Source organism: Oncorhynchus keta, chromosome 21, assembly GCF_023373465.1.
Source record: "Oncorhynchus keta strain PuntledgeMale-10-30-2019 chromosome 21, Oket_V2, whole genome shotgun sequence".
In the NCBI taxonomy this organism is placed as follows: domain Eukaryota; kingdom Metazoa; phylum Chordata; class Actinopteri; order Salmoniformes; family Salmonidae; genus Oncorhynchus; species Oncorhynchus keta.
Genome location: NC_068441.1, coordinates 25498156 through 25516314, shown reverse-complemented (window position 1 = coordinate 25516314; position 18159 = coordinate 25498156). Strand labels below are relative to the sequence as shown.

The 18159-nt window shown below is 41.7% G+C and overlaps 1 protein-coding gene across 1 annotated transcript in view; it reads right to left on the bottom strand.

Moving 5' to 3' along the window:
* LOC118400334 (testis-expressed protein 264 homolog) overlaps positions 1-18159 on the bottom strand; it is a 119057-nt gene that overhangs the window by 10498 nt on the left and 90400 nt on the right. The window lies entirely within an intron of this gene.

Below are 18159 nucleotides of genomic sequence, written 5' to 3'. Positions count from 1 at the left end.
TTAATGAGCCAATCTCTTTTGTCTGGAACAAAGACAGACATTTTTTTTTTTAAATTAAAGGACTAATAAAAAAATAAAAAAAGTTTCACAGCATCAATATGCTGTATAACCTCATTCACTGTGGTGAGGTAGTCAACATGAGGATTGATATATACCGATATTCCACAAGCACTATGATCCATACTGTATAGCAGCACATATTGACCTTTGGAGGATAAGCAAATGGAATCATCCTTAGAGCAGGGGCAAATTGCTGCCTTATAGAGACAACCGCTAGACACATGTAGAAGAACTTTACCCTTCCAAAGAAAGCAGCACATTAGGTTTCTCAAGCCAACCTGTTTTGTTGTCTTTGAATTCCAAAAACCCAATGATCACCATGTTTCTGCAGGTGATGAGAGCCGTTAGCTTCTCACATTCCCACTACTGCTACATCGGGGCTCAACTATACTGTTATGTGAAAGAGTCCATTCCAATGAGAAGCTATGCGTGTTATGCAGATGGGCAGAAGAGTCCATTCCAATGAGAAGCTATGTGTGTTATGCAGATGGGCAGAAGAGTCCATTCCAATGAGAAGCTATGTGTGTTATGCAGATGGGCAGAAGAGTCCATTCCAATGAGAAGCTATGTGTGTTATGCAGATGAGCAGAAGAGTCCATTCCAATGAGAAGCTATGTGTGTTATGCAGATGGGCAGAATTTTATTTTTTTATTTTATTTCACCTTTATTTAACCAGGTAGGCTAGTTGAGAACAAGTTCTCATTTGCAACTGCGACCTGGCCAAGATAAAGCATAGCAGTGTGAACAGACAACACAGAGTTACACATGGAGTAAACAATTAGCAAGTCAATAACACAGTAGAAAAAAATGGGCAGTCTATATACAATGTGTGCAAAAGGCATGAGGAGGTAGGCGAATAATACAATTTTGCAGATTAACACTGGAGTGATAAATGATCAGATGGGCATGTACAGGTAGAGATATTGGTGTGCAAAAGAGCAGAAAAGTAAATAAATAAAAACAGTATAAAAACAGTATGGGAATGAGGTAGGTGAAAAAGGGTGAGCTATTTACCTATAGACTATGTACAACTGCAGCGATCGGTTAGCTGCTCGGATAGCTGATGTTTGAAGTTGGTGAGGGAGATAAAAGTCTCCAACTTCAAAGATTTTTGCAATTCGTTCCAGTCACAGGCAGCAGAGTACTGGAACGAAAGGCGGCCAAATGAGGTGTTGGCTTTAGGGATGATCAGTGAGATACACCTGCTGGAGCGCGTGCTACGGATGGGTGTTGCCATCGTGACCAGTGAACTGAGATAAGGCGGAGCTTTACCTAGCATGGACTTGTAAATGACCTGGAGCCAGTGGGTCTGGCGACGAATATGTAGTGAGGGCCAGCCGACTAGAGCATACAAGTCGCAGTGGTGGGTGGTATAAGGTGCTTTAGTGACAAAACGGATGGCACTGTGATAGACTGCATCCAGTTTGCTGAGTAGAGTGTTGGAAGCCATTTTGTAGATGACATCGCCGAAGTCGAGGATCGGTAGGATAGTCAGTTTTACTAGGGTAAGCTTGGCAGCGTGAGTGAAGGAGGCTTTGTTGCGGAATAGAAAGCCGACTCTGGATTTGATTTTTGATTGGAGATGTTTGATGTGAGTCTGGAAGGAGAGTTTGCAGTCTAGCCAGACACCTAGGTACTTATAGATGTCCACATATTCAAGGTTGGAACCATCCAGGGTGGTGATGCTAGTCGGGCATGCGGGTGCAGGCAGCGATCGGTTGAAAAGCATGCATTTGGTTTTACTCGCGTTTAAGAGCAGTTGGAGGCCACGGAAGGAGTGCTGTATGGCATTGAAGCTCGTTTGGAGGTTTGATAGCACAGTGTCCAATGACGGGCCGAAAGTATATAGAATGGTGTCGTCTGCGTAGAGGTGGATCAGGGAATCGCCCGCATCGCCCGCAGCAAGAGCAACATCATTGATATATACAGAGAGAAGAGTCCATTCCAATGAGAAGCTATGTGTGTTATGCAGATGGGCAGAAGAGTCCATTCCAATGAGAAGCTATGTGTGTTATGCAGATGGGCAGAAGAGTCCATTCCAATGAGAAGCTATGTGTGTTATGCAGATGGGCAGAAGAGTCCATTCCAATGAGAAGCTATGTGTGTTATGCAGATGGGCAGAAGAGTCCATTCCAATGAGAAGCTATGTGTGTTATGCAGATGGGCAGAAGGCATCAGACAAGAAGACAAGAAGAGAAGATCAGAGAGGAGCGACATGACGAATCCCTCCCAGTGTGCTGACATAACACTATTATACTGTATACAGTATGTATGGTACGTGAATAGGAATTCATGGCATGTGCGATATGTTCCTCCACATGCGAGGCATTAACATTGCATTTATATAGAGCCATATGTCTACATAGTCACTTTCCTAGGGTGGAGGGAGGCAGATGTGTGTTGAAAGAGGGGAGTTTATACATTTAATTCCAAAACGCTATATATCAATTTTCATACATATTAATACATTCGCTTTTTTTGTTTAAAGAACTTCTAAAACAGATTGGTGTGTTTTTTAAGTATCTAATTATGGCATGGGGTTGTTTATCGACAGACATGTATTTGTTTGAAACCTACCACTAGATGGTTTCATTTCAGAGATAAACAATCACATTTCAATTTATATCCACCTCACTCCTTTTGTGACTACGGGGCAGTATTTTCATTTTTGGAAAAAAAACGCTCCCGTAGTAAATGGGATATTTTGTCAGGACAAGATGCTAGAATATGCATATAATTGACAGCTTAGGATAGAAAACACTGGAAAGTTTCTAAAACTGTAAAAATATTGTCTGTGAGTATAACAGAACTGATGTTGCAGGCTAAAGCCTGAGAAAAATCCAATCCGGAAGTGACTCATCTTTTGAAAGCGCTGTGTTCCAATGGGTCCATATTGAGCAGTGAATGGGCTATCAACCAGATTACTCTTTCTCCGTATTCCTGAAGGTGTCTACAGCATTGTGACGTAGTTTTACGCGTTGCATTTTTGTTGAAGAATAACCGTAGGCGGCTACATTGCGCAAGTGGTCACCTGATGCTCCCAGAGAGATTCTCGCGTAAAATACAGAGGTAGCCATTACTCCAATCGGTCCTACTGAAAAACGAATTGTCCCGATTGATATATTATCGAATAGATATTTGAAAAACACCTTGAGGATCGATTATAAACAACGTTTGCCATGTTTCTGTCGATATTATGGAGCTAATTTGGAATATTTTTCGCCGTTTTCGTGACTGCAATTTCTGGGCGATTTCTCAGCCAAACGTGAAGAACAAATGGAGCTAGTGCGCCTACCAAAATAATATTTTTGGAAAAAAGAAAGATTTGCTATCTAACTGGGAGTCTCGTGAGTGAAAACATCCGAAGCTCAAAGGTAAACGATTTAATTTGATTTCTTTTCTGATTTCCGTGACCAAGTTACCTGCTGCTAGCAGGACAAAATGCTATGCTAGGCTATCGATAAACTTGGTGGTCTAGCTTTGGCTGTAAAGCATATTTTGAAAATCTGAGATGACAGGGTGTTAACAAAAGGCTAAGCTGTGTCTCAATATATTTCACTTGTGATTTTCATGAATAGGAATATTTTCTAGGAATATTTATGTCTGTTGCGTTATGCTAATTACTGTCAGTCGATGATTACGCTCCCTCATGCGGGATGGGGAGTCACTAGAGGTTAAAGAAAAAAGTAGCACTGCAAGGTTTTACACAGTCAAATGTGACAAATAATACAATTTGTAATAAGGAACTGTACAAATGATTAAATATTGTTTAAAAAAATAAATGTAACAAATATATATTCAAGAGATGTAGGCAGTGGGTTGTGGAGGTGTGCTGTCCCTTCACATTAGGAGACAAGAGGGAGAGAGAGGGGTGAAGGAGAGGGCTGGTGATACATTTTTGTTATTGGGCGAGAGTGGCAGTGTGAACGAGGGGATTGATTGGTTTAAATTAGGGATGCATGATATTTCAGTGAACATATTGGAATCGGCCGATATTAGCTAAAAATGCCAACATCGGTATCGACCGATGTCTATTTTAACGCCGATGTGCAAAACCGATGTCAAAGCTGACATGCATACCTATATAACGTAGGTACATGGCGTAATGACGCCACGTAAAATGTTGCTCTACACGTGCAACACAGCATTCATAACCTAGCCCACAATGTCTCCTGTGTGGATCGAGCAGTCAACAAATCGAATTTCATTTGAAAGAACATTTCAGCGAGACAACTCAAAGACGAAATCCGTTAAAGCCAAGATAATGGAATTCATTGCCCTTGACAATCAACTGTTCTCTGTCGTGGGTGATGTTGGCTTTCGCCGACTGGTAAAGCACTGGTACACACTGGCAAGTGCGCTATTTTTCAGATGTTGACCTACCAGAGTTACACAGTAGTAGCATCACTGCTATTAGCTTCAAGATATACATACTATGGAACAACGTTTGGGCCTTTGCGTGTCAAAAAAGATACAGTAGCACTGTCAAAGATGTACAAAAAAGTCTGCAAACAAGCAAACACCGGCCACGAACGATGTGTTTACAATACCACATTGGTAATAAAGAATAATTTGTTCAACCACAACTTCTGGGGTAGCTAGCTTTAGACCAGTAGAAACTGCAGTCATTTTCATTATTCCTAGCAATGATTTAGGAATCCTTGTGAGTAAGTATATTATCTAGGTTGCCACTTATTGTTCGCCTATTGAAATTGAACTTCAGTTCCTGAAAATAACTAGCTAGCCAGCTACTTAACTCTGTTGCCCAAAGCTAACGTTATAACCAGCCATCTAGCTTAATCTGGCTAGTAAGGCTCGACTGGCATACTTTTATTAAAGTCCACTATTGTGGCTAATCCTTATTGTGGCTTGCTTCACATAGATGGGTCCGACCACCATTAATCAACTAAAAACTGTCTTATAAATTAGGGTTATTTTAGATGATGACACCAAGCTATATAGTTAGCTAGCTAACGATATAGCTACTGAAACAGATGTCCTTTTGCTATGTTTTTGGGGAAGAACATTGTTTGCATCCATGAGCTAACAAGCTTTAAAAAAAATGTCCAGCACCGTGGGTGTGTAACAGAATAACTTTACGTCCGTCCCCTCGCCCATACCCGGGCGCGAACCAGGGACCCTCTGCACACATCGACAACAGTCACCCTCGAAGCATCGTTACCCATCGCTCCACAAAAGCCGCGGCTCTTGCAGAGCAAGGGGAACTACTACTTCAAGGTCTCAGAGCAAGTGACGTAACCGATTGAAACGCTATTTAGCGCGCACCGCTAACTAAGCTAGCCGTTTCACATCCGTTACACTCACCCCCCTTTTGACCTTCCTCCTTTTTCCGCAGCAGCCAGTAATCCGGGTCAACAGCATCAATGTAACAGAATAACTTTACGTCCGTCCCCTCGCCCATACCCGGGCGCGAACCAGGGACCCTCTGCACACATCGACAAGTCACTCTCGAAGCATCGTTACCCATCGCTCCACAAAAGCCGCGGCCCTTGCAGAGCAAGGGGAACTACTACTTCAAGGTCTCAGAGCAAGTGACGTAAACTATTGAAACGCTATTTAGACAACTTTACCAGCATCAACTTTACCAGCATCAATGAAGCATTGTAACATAAAATACAAGTGAGTGTAATTAATGTGTAATAACTACATAAAAAATGAATGAATGCGTTAAATGATTTTGTGACGTGCAGTCATATTCAGGTCCTGATTGGTCAACAAGCTTATTTGACACGTCAAATAGGGTTATCTACTGGTCATTGTTTTCTTTTTTGACAAGCAAAGACCCAAACGGCGCTCCATAGAAATCCTGGTTGAGAATTAAAGGACTGAACAAATGAACAACGAAACAGCACAGTAATAAGTAAGTGAAAGAAATAGGTTTTGATTATGTTTTACTGGTAATGGGGACATACGTAAATGCCACCAAAATAACTCTTTGGTCATTGTGGTGTGTGTGTAACCTTTACTTAACTAGGCAAGTCAGTTAATAACAAATTATTATTTACAATGACGGCCTACCCCAGACGGCGCTGGGCCAATTGTGCGCCGCCCTATGGGACTCCCAAACACAGCGGGAACATTTTGCGGCCTTTTAATCATTCTAGTACAGTTAAACAGTTAACACACACGGACGCAGCTGTACAGCTCAACAGCTCATTGAAACACAAACAAAGCCAGTCACTGAAACACACACCGGAGAAGCCAGTCACTGAAACACAGCAGAGAAGCCAGTCACTGAAACACAGCAGAGAAGCCAGTCACTGAAACACAGCAGAGAAGCCAGTCACTGAAACACACACCGGAGAAGCCAGTCCCTGAAACACACACCGGAGAAGCCAGTCCCTGAAACACACACCGGAGAAGCCAGTCACTGAAACACAGCAGAGAAGCCAGTCACTGAAACACAGCAGAGAAGCCAGTCACTGAAACACAGCAGAGAAGCCAGTCAGTGAATTATGTTGATTACAATCTGATGGCATAATAATTTGACTCAACAAGTGATTATTTCCTGTGAATATAACCGGTAGAGAAGAATTTGCCACTATTGCAGGAGGTAATGGTTTGCTGAGACTCTGTTACAAATCGCTCTGCCGCTAGCATTATCCCGAGCCCGGTTATTGTCAAGCGGCTATTTAAAGCCTGATATGAATTATAGTCCATCTCACAAAAGTAGAAGTCATTCAAAAATCAAGGTGAATACAAATAAGGATGAATTACATTGGTTTACCAATGGCAGGGGCCAACACAGAGCAGAGGTGATTTGTAAAGGCATTTCGCAAATGTCACTACAAATCCTCTCTAAAGGCACCAATAGTGTTCAAATTATAGGGCATATTTTCTGGACATATCAGGACTTCCTGTAGTGTCTGTGTGCCGGTGTTGTTGTGACTGATAAAGATGACATGAAAGCTGAGAGACATCTTCTATTGAGAAAGTAATTAACCTCCTAGACCTCCACAGCTTCAGGACACAACAGACGATCACACTACCACACACACTCCTTAATGGATGAACAGCTCATTAGATAGAGAGAGAGAGACTGTGGATGGAAACGTGGTTTATGCTAGTAAAGTCATACCGTATACAGTTTTTTTATCATGATAGCTGTGATGGAAACAGGAAGTTTCGGTACAATTTTATAAACGGTGACAGATAATATGTTCGTTCGACATAGTGGGATCTGTCGTTCCGCCCTTGAACAAGGCAGTTAACCCACTATTACCCGGTAGGCTGTCATTGTAAATAAGAATTGGTTCTTAACTGACTTGGCTAGTTAAAGAAAAGGTTAAATAAATAGTGGAGGGTCACATAACTTGTTATTGATGACATTTCTATATTTCTCAGTGTTTTATAATGAGTTGCTTATTAGTCTATGCACTGAGTATACAAAACAATGACCTTTGTTTATGCTGCTCCATTCTATAGACTCAAATCTGCTCTTTCCATGACAGGCTGACTAGGTGCATCCAGGTGAAAGCTATGATCCCTTATTGATGTCACCTGTTAAATCCACTTCAAATCAGTGTAGATGAAGGGGAGGAGACAGGTTAATATTAGGAAGGTGTTCCTAATGTTTGGTATACTCAGTGTATATCCATGTGTGCCCTATGCTGCCCCCCATCTCTGATTCTCTGCTGGGCGTACAATATCAAGTGTGCCTAAAAGGCCACATTATGGTTATGAATGTGTTTCTTCCTGTCATTTAGACAATGACTAGCCCAGTTAGCTCTAGTGTATGCTAACTTGCTACCTAGAAACTTCACTAACAGTAAATGCTATTTTATAGCCTTTTAGCTATTTTACACAGAATTCTACATTTTTAAGAGAGAGCTTTTCAATTGGCATTTCTCCCCCTGTTTTCAGTCACAGGTGGGGACGGGATTAGGTGCGAGCAGTGGAGGTGGTGGGCTCATTTTACTGGGGATAACTTTATTTGACCTACAGGGACAAATTAGAATTGTGCAATAGCAGAGCATAAGAGAGTTGCCACATCAATGTTACCCTGAGTTTACATGTTCTCAGCTATCCACTTTGTTTTAATGATTATTAAGGGTATAGGGGAGGGTCTCAGCTATCCACTTTGTTTTAATGATTATTAAGGGTATAGGGGAGGGTCTCAGCTATCCACTTTGTTTTAATGATTGTTAAGGGTATAGGGGAGGGTCACAGCTATCCACTTTGTTTTAATGATTATTAAGGGTATAGGGGAGGGTCTCAGCTATCCACTTTGTTTTAATGATTATTAAGGGTATAGGGGAGGGTCACAGCTATCCACTTTGTTTTAATGATTATTAAGGGTATAGGGGAGGGTCACAGCTATCCACTTTGTTTTAATGATTATTAAGGGTATAGGGGAGGGTCACAGCTATCCACTTTGTTTTAATGAGTATTAAGGGTATAGGGGAGGGTCACAGCTATCCACTTTGTTTTAATGATTATTAAGGGTATAGGGTAGGGTCACAGCTATCCACTTTGTTTTAATGAGTATTAAGGGTATAGGGGAGGGTCACAGCTATCCACTTTGTTTTAATGATTATTAAGGGTATAGGGGAGGGTCACAGCTATCCACTTTGTTTTAATGAGTATTAAGGGTATAGGGGAGGGTCACAGCTATCCACTTTGTTTTAATGATTATTAAGGGTATAGGGGAGGGTCACAGCTATCCACTTTGTTTTAATGATTATTAAGGGTATAGGGTAGGGTCACAGCTATCCACTTTGTTTTAATGATTATTAAGGGTATAGGGGAGGGTCACAGCTATCCACTTTGTTTTAATGATTATTAAGGGTATAGGGGAGGGTCACAGCTATCCACTTTGTTTTAATGATTATTAAGGGTATAGGGGAGGGTCACAGCTATCCACTTTGTTTTAATGATTATTAAGGGTATAGGGGAGGGTCACAGCTATCCACTTTGTTTTAATGATTATTAAGGGTATAGGAGAGGGTCACAGCTATCCACTTTGTTTTAATGATTATTAAGGGTATAGGGGAGGGTCACAGCTATCCACTTTGTTTTAATGATTATTAAGGGTATAGGGAGGGTCACAGCTATCCACTTTGTTTTAATGATTATTAAGGGTATAGGAGAGGGTCACAGCTATCCAATTTGTTTTAATGATTATTAAGGGTATAGGGAGGGTCACAGCTATCCACTTTGTTTGAATGATTATTAAGGGTATAGGGGAGGGTCACAGCTATCCACTTTGTTTGAATGATTATTAAGGGTATAGGGTAGGGTCACAGCTATCCACTTTGTTTGAATGATTATTAAGGGTATAGGGGAGGGTCACAGCTATCCACTTTGTTTGAATGATTATTAAGGGTATAGGGTAGGGTCACAGCTATCCACTTTGTTTGAATGATTATTAAGGGTATAGGAGAGGGTCACAGCTATCCACTTTGTTTTAATGATTATTAAGGGTATAGGGGAGGGTCACAGCTATCCACTTTGTTTTAATGATTATTAAGGGTATAGGGGAGGGTCACAGCTATCCACTTTGTTTTAATGATTATTAAGGGTATAGGGGAGGGTCACAGCTATCCACTTTGTTTGAATGATTATTAAGGGTATAGGGGAGGGTCACAGCTATCCACTTTGTTTTAATGATTATTAAGGGTATAGGGGAGGGTCACTTGTTTTTTTTCTTCTTCAAGAGTTCAGGGAGGGTTTAGGTAAAAATAGATTTTGCTGAAGTAAGGGCCATCCATTTTCATTTCAGAGAGTTCAGATTTTCTCCATGTAACCGTTATTATAAATAACGTTCACCCCCTAACCACTTAATCATTAAGAAAGAGCTTGTGAATAATGGATGGCCAACAGTGGCCGTTAGATTTACGGCCCATCAGCGCCCCGCCTGTTCCATTTGTCACCCACACTGATCCTGCCCTCTGCCACACCATAATTACTCCCTGATTTGACAGCCAAACATAAATAAAGTTACCACCCACATGCATTATTAATTAATGATAAATAGATTAGTACATTCTTTGTCTCCTGGTAGCTCATTTTCTCCTCGGACGCAATCAGATATCTCCCTCCCACCGCAGAGGAAATAAAAAAAGAGATAGATTAACTGGCCTGTCATAATCAAAATGGCTCTCCTGGTGTGAACGTTTTTAATTACAATGGGAGGATGTGGGATTTCCTTCCTCCTCCCCCTGCCCTTTTCCCCGCATCGCAATCCTGCATCGCTGTGTTCCTGGTTGGAGGAGATCCATTTCCATGGTCAGCGGCACAGGAGTAAACATGCTTCCAGTTAACCTGCTCAGTCAGGGGCTTCTGGGACAGAGATGGGCTCTGCTCTCATATGGAGAACAGAGTGGACCTCTTTGAATCTATACAGCACAGTATAGCTTAGCATAGAACAGCAAAGCACAGGAGAGCTTAGCATAGAACAGCACAGCACAGGAGATCTTAGCATAGAACAGCACAGCACGTCTGCCTAACTTAACTCCTCTGTGGAGCATTGGCTAAGAATAGCCCTAACCACATGCAAAGAAGAGACTAAAAACCATTAGACAAGGATACATGTTGGTTATCACAATTATACAATACATGTTTATTGGGTTGCTATGTATATTTCTCTGTAAATAGGCAGCCAGTGAACAGCATATTATGATGAGCAGTATGCTAATGTTGGTTACCCTATTTGGCAGTAGTAACAAAGCTTTTATAATCCTTCCAAAATAGTAGACGTGGTTGTGTTACTTTTCTCCCCGTTACATGACCCGCTCCTCAATAATTCAGGGCTTTATAAGGCATTGATGAAAATGTAGTGTTTTTCTGGGTTAAAGAGGCATTTAAGCGGCTCCTGTGCTGCACAATAATTGGTCTTATTACTTCATCAAATTATTTCATCTTGTTTCCTCATGTAAAAAGCATATGGGTCTGGGGTTAGTCTAAAGTGTGGCTTTTTGCAGAGCTAATCTCAGGCTATAGAGCTAAAGACACAGAACTGATCTCAGGCTATAGAGCTAAAGACACAGAGCTGATCTCAGGCTATAGAGCTAAATACACAGAGCTGATTTCAGGCTATAGAGCTAAAGACAGAGCTGATCTCAGGCTATAGAGCTAAAGACAGAGCTGATCTCAGGCTATAGAGCTAAAGACACAGAGCTGATCTCAGGCTATAGAGCTAAAGACACAGAGCTGATCTCAGGCTATAGAGCTAAATACACAGAGCTGATTTCAGGCTATAGAGCTAAAGACAGAGCTGATCTCAGGCTATAGAGCTAAAGACACAGAGCTGATCTCAGGCTATAGAGCTAAAGACAGAGCTGATCTCAGGCTATAGCGCTAAAGACACAGAGTTGTGTATAGGAACACAGGTTATTTGAAGATCAAACTAGGCTTTAGCTTCTAGATAGACAAATCTTAACAGGAGGAAAGCTCTCTTCATATCGAGCTGTGAAGTCTGATAAGAAAACATCTACTCTTCCCACACTGTGCTTATCTACCCAGCCATTCCCACTACAATTCACCCATGCGCCTTTCCATTCTTATCTCGTCCTATGTATTATAATGAAGGAATGCTTTATAGATTATTTAACCAACATGCTATGGTTGACATCCACAACAACAGCCATTCAACTGAACCGGAGGCCAGAACTACCTCCCTGACAGAATACGCAGGCTATTGTACAAACCAAAGACTGGTATGCTTAGTGTGAAAACTCCCTAGTCTGGACAATGAGCCTGATCTCGAGGTGCAGTGTAACTACTGATGCACTGATATGACATTTTTGGCCGATACAGATATTTTCCTTGCCTCCAAAAACAACGATACAGATATTTAAAATTTTACCGGCCTTTTAACCAGTCTAATACAGTTAAATAGTTAAAACACATGGACGCAGCGGTCTAAAGCACTGCATCTCAGTGCAAGAGGCATTACTACAGTCCCTGGTTCGAATACAGGCTGTATCATATCTGGCATTGATTGGGAGTCCCATAGGGCAGCATACAATTGGCCCAGTGTCGTCCGGGCCGTCATTGTAAATAGAAACTTGTTCTTAACTAACTTGCCTAGTTAAATAAAGGTTACACACAAGAGTTATTTTGTTGCCATTTACGTATGTCCCCATTACCAGTAAAACATAATCAAAACCTATTTCCTTCACTTACTTGCTGTGCTATTTCGTTGTTCATTGTTCAGCCATTTCATTCTCAACCAGGATTTCTACAGAATGCTGTTTGGGTCCTTGCTTGTCAAAAAAGATACACGTCAAATAACACTATTTGACGTGTCGAATAAGCCTGGTGGCCAATCAGGACCTGAATATGACCGCATGTCACATAATAATTTAACGCGTTCATACATCATTTATGTAGTTATTACACTATGACTCATATTTTATATGTCACAATGATTCATTGACACGTATGCTATGCTGCCTGTAAATGTGTCTCGCGCACCTACGGTGCTGTTCATAAAAAAAGCTAGCTAGTTCATGGATGCAAACAATGTTCTTCTCCAAAACACAGCAAAAGGACATCTGTTTCAGTAGCTATATAGTTAGCTAGCTAACTATATAGCTAGGTGTCATCATCTAAAATAACCCTAATTTAGAAGAGTTCTTATTTGATTAATGGTGGTCGGAGCCATCTATGTGAAGCTCGCCACAATAAGGATTAGCCACAATAGTGGACTTTGTGGTTAGTTTTAAAAATAAAAGTATGTCATCATTTTAATATTAGTATTGATTTGCATCACTGTCAATGACATCTTTTATTTTGAAGGCAAACCACAAATTCCACTATTGTGCCTAATCCTTATTGTTGCTAGCTTTACAACACATAACCCGGTCCAGTCGAGTCGCACTAGCCAAGTGGCAACCTAGCAAATACTTACTCATAAGGATTCCTAAATCATTGCTAAAAATAATGAAAATGACTGCAGTTTCTACTTGTCATTGTTCTCAGGCTGGTTGTATTGGTGCTAGCTAGGTACCAAGCTAAAGCTAGCTACCCCAGAAGTTGCGGTTGAACAAGTGAGGCTTTATTACCAATGTGGTATTGTAAACACATCGTTTGTGGCCGGTGTTTGCTTGTTTGCAGACTTTTTTGTACATCAATGACAGTGCTACTGTATTTTTTTTTACACTCAAAGAACCAAACGGCGTTCCATAGTATGTAAGTCTTGGAGCTAATAGCAATGACGCTATTACTGTGTAACTCCGGTAGGGCAACATCTGAAAAATAGCGCACTTGGTAGTGTGTACCAGTGCTCGACCAGTCGGCGAAAGCCAACATCACCCACGACAGAGAACGGTCGATTGTCAAGGGCAATGAATTCCATTATCGTGGCTTTAATGGATTTCGCCTTTGAGTTGCCTCCCTGAAATTGACTTACTCTTTAAAATGACTGCTCGACTTGTTGATTGCTCAATCCACACAGCAGACATTGTGGGCTAGGTTAGGAAGGCTGTACTGCACGTGTAGTGCAACATTTTAAATGCCGTCATTACATCATGTACCTATGTTATATAGGTATGCACGGTTGTGGAGAAATCTGCATGGAGCCTTCACCGTGCGCTGCCACTTTAAGAGCGCATGAGCAGTAAGGAAGGAGGAAATAAAGAGAGCTCATTCAGCTCTTTGGGGAGGAGCTCTTGGGTGGCGCGACAGTTTGATTGTGTGGGCTGTGCTGCAGAAGTTTTGTTTGTTTTCAGCGTGTGTAGTTTATAAAGTATTTAACTTAATCATCGGTGTACTCGCTCTAGGCCGTGGTTGTTTTCGTTTGGGATCGCGCCCGTTATGGATCGCATTGATTAGTAGCAACATTGTTGCGAAGCTTTAACATACAATCCAACAAACCATCGGACAGTCGGACAGTACACCAGCACACATGAAGACCACAGCTAAGATCTCTCCCTGTTCTCAGTCTTTCTTTCTCTTCCCTCTATCATCCCAGTGCTTTACCCTGCAACAGACTGTCTATTTTTCAAATGCACTTCCCATTGAAGTTCATTAGAGCTGGACTATTATTGCCCTGCCAGAAGTATTTGGGTGGACATTTTAGTTAAAAGGGAGGTTGCTTGCAAGTTGTGTATTGATATGTGAACTGTATTGAGATGAGGTGTACTAATGACATGTGGCCGAGAAGATTGTGGACATTTTTAGGGTCTTTGTTGTGTCTATGAACACCCCCCACATTCATACCCTCTGCACTCCTCCACTGGAGGAAAATACAGATTATTGCAAATCCTCTGTTGATGACTGGGTTCTTTCTTGTATGAAGTTGCTTTTAAATTGCTCTGCCATTATTAGTATTGTTATTGTATGAGGTATTCTTGTTGGGGTTACCCCTGTGCTGTGATGTGGGTTGTATATGGTGTGTATTCTCTTTTCTCTCCACTGGCTATTTGGTAAACAGGCTACAGTCTAGGCAGTCTCTTCTGCTGATGTGTGTGGTCTGGTAGTGGTACTCTCTCTATTCTACTCTTTTCCTTTCGGCATGGTTAATACCTGCCTGGCGCCCAAACAAAATCTTTCTTTACCCCTGTCAAATAAATACCGCTACATGGTAGCTGTGACATCGTTTTTTAACGTCGGAGTTAAACTAGACGTCAGGCCATAACCGATGTTGGCATTTTTAGCTAATATCGTCCGATTCCAATATGCTCACCGATACATTGTGCATCCCTACTACTAACCACATGCAAACCCAGCACACACAGAGAGTGAGGAACACTTGCTTCCAACCTGTAAACTTTCTCAGATTTTAAATCATTACTTCTCACTGAGTGTGCTGTATGGTGTAATAAAATAGATAATTGTGCTGGAAGCCTTCTAGACAGAGACAGACCGACATGAGAGAATGGACAAGGAAGTTTTCAGAGATAAAAAAGACTGTGCTTTAACTATACTTCTTTTCTCCCTAGTTATCTGCATCAAAACAGAGCAGAAACATCCCTGAAACACGTCAACGACATGACACACATCCATTAGCTAGGAAAGCTAGGGGGAAAAAAACACACATCCATTAGCTAGGAAAGCTAGGGGGGAAAAAACACACATCCATTAGCTAGGAAAGCTAGGGGGGAAAAAACACACATCCATTAGCTAGGAAAGCTAGGGGGGAAAAAACACACATCCATTAGCTAGGAAAGCTAGGGGGGAAAAAACACACATCCATTAGCTAGGAAAGCTAGGGGGGAAAAAACACACATCCATTAGCTAGGAAAGCTAGGGGGGAAAAAACACACATCCATTAGCTAGGAAAGCTAGGGGGAAAAAACACACATCCATTAGCTAGGAAAGCTAGGGGGGAAAAAACACATCCATTAGCTAGGAAAGCTAGGGGGGAAAAAACACACATCCATTAGCTAGGAAAGCTAGGGGGGAAAAAAACACACATCCATTAGCTAGGAAAGCTAGGGGGAAAAAACACACATCCATTAGCTAGGAAAGCTAGGGGGGAAAAAACACACATCCATTAGCTAGGAAAGCTAGGGGGGAAAAAACACACATCCATTAGCTAGGAAAGCTAGGGGGGAAAAAACACACATCCATTAGCTAGGAAAGCTAGGGGGGAAAAAACACACATCCATTAGCTAGGAAAGCTAGGGGAAAAAACACACATCCATTAGCTAGGAAAGCTAGGGGGAAAAAACACACATCCATTAGCTAGGAAAGCTAGGGGGGAAAAAACACACATCCATTAGCTAGGAAAGCTAGGGGGGAAAAAACACACATCCATTAGCTAGGAAAGCTAGGGGGAAAAAACACACATCCATTAGCTAGGAAAGCTAGGGGGAAAAACACACATCCATTAGCTAGGAAAGCTAGGGGGAAAAAACACACATCCATTAGCTAGGAAAGCTAGGGGGAAAAACACACATCCATTAGCTAGGAAAGCTAGGGGGAAAAAACACATATCCATTAGCTAGGAAAGCTAGGGGGAAAAAACACACATCCATTAGCTAGGAAAGCTAGGGGGAAAAACACACATCCATTAGCTAGGAAAGCTAGGGGGAAAAAACACACATCCATTAGCTAGGAAAGCTAGGGGGGAAAAAACACACATCCATTAGCTAGGAAAGCTAGGGGGAAAAAACACACATCCATTAGCTAGGAAAGCTAGGGGGAAAAAACACACATCCATTAGCTAGGAAAGCTAGGGGGAAAAAACACACATCCATTAGCTAGGAAAGCTAGGGGGAAAAACACACATCCATTAGCTAGGAAAGCTAGGGGGAAAAAACACATCCATTAGCTAGGAAAGCTAGGGGGAAAAAACACACATCCATTAGCTAGGAAAGCTAGGGGGAAAAAACACACATCCATTAGCTAGGAAAGCTAGGGGAAAAAACACACATCCATTAGCTAGGAAAGCTAGGGGGAAAAACACACATCCATTAGCTAGGAAAGCTAGGGGGAAAAAACACACATCCATTAGCTAGGAAAGCTAGGGGGAAAAAACACACATCCATTAGCTAGGAAAGCTAGGGGGAAAAACACACATCCATTAGCTAGGAAAGCTAGGGGAAAAAAACACACATCCATTAGCTAGGAAAGCTAGGGGAAAAAACACACATCCATTAGCTAGGAAAGCTAGGGGGAAAAAACACACATCCATTAGCTAGGAAAGCTAGGGGGGAAAAAACACACATCCATTAGCTAGGAAAGCTAGGGGGAAAAAAACACACATCCATTAGCTAGGAAAGCTAGGGGGGAAAAACACACATCCATTAGCTAGGAAAGCTAGGGGGGAAAAAACACACATCCATTAGCTAGGAAAGCTAGGGGGAAAAAAACACACATCCATTAGCTAGGAAAGCTAGGGGGGAAAAAACACACATCCATTAGCTAGGAAAGCTAGGGGGGAAAAAAAAACACACATCCATTAGCTAGGAAAGCTAGGGGGGAAAAAAACACACATCCAGCACACTGGTGATCTTGGATGCTCCACTAACAATGTAATGGATCTCACACCAACGTTTCAGTGAAAATACTTTTATCAGAGCATCCATTAGCTGCTATTGCAACAGATGATAAAAACTATCCCTACAACTGGAGAGAGAGTGAAGGTTTTGAGGATGGAGCATGTGGACACAGAGCACCACACTTGAAAACTGTCCTGCAAAATTAATTAGCAAGCAATTGCTTACAATGAAGGCAGATTATCATGAGAGAGCCTCAACCTCCTCCTGGATCGATGGTGAAATCCCTGACTAATTAATTCAAACAGACCAAGACAAGACAAAGAAACCCAGAGATAGAAAAGCGAAGTAGCGGGGACAAAAAATGGAGCGAGCACAAATTGATTGAGCAAAACCGTAGTCAATTGGTATACAAGGACAAGGTTCAACTCCTTCAATACAAACTGCCTAATTAGATTTTCTGCCCTCGAAAGCAAACATTTTTAAGGAAAGAGTTTGCGTCGTTAAGGATAATTAGTTTAATTGGGAAGTTCATTAAGTGTTGGTGTGACTGGAGGTAAGACAGGGAAAATTAGGAGGAGAAAGAGTGAGAGAGAGGGAGAAGCGAGGATCTCGTCAGGGTTTGTCGTGACTTTGCTCTCTCTGGCAGCTGCTCTGAGAGTAGACAGCCTCCCTCTTCATAGACACTATAGGGGTGAAGGAAACACAGGTACTGTAACACCACCCTTGGAGCATTCAAGCCACAGAAAGTGTTAGCCCTAGAAGCAGTAGAGGTTGCCTATTCAACATGTATCAATAACTGTAGAGCACTGTGCAGTACAGTATATAGGCCTTACACAAACCACTGGTAATAAACTGAAAAGCAACACTACTTCTGAGTCTTTAAGACACCTTTCTCCCTCTTTCAATCACTTAGGCTAGACGCTTGTGTACTGAAGACCCTGCACGTTTACTCTGATAACAGTATTGTGCTTGAGTGGAAACTCAAGCACAACTGTTATCAGAGTAAACGACTATGAAATGAATCCCATAGAGTTTATATTTGCTCAGCCTTTAGTGAAGGATCACCTTCTCATTCTCCCTGATCCATCTGTAGAGAACCCATCATATCCTCCTAAAGCTCTTCAGTCCCTCCCTCACACCTAATCTCCTCATTGGCTAATGAGATATCGCCAAAGCCCACTTTTCCCTC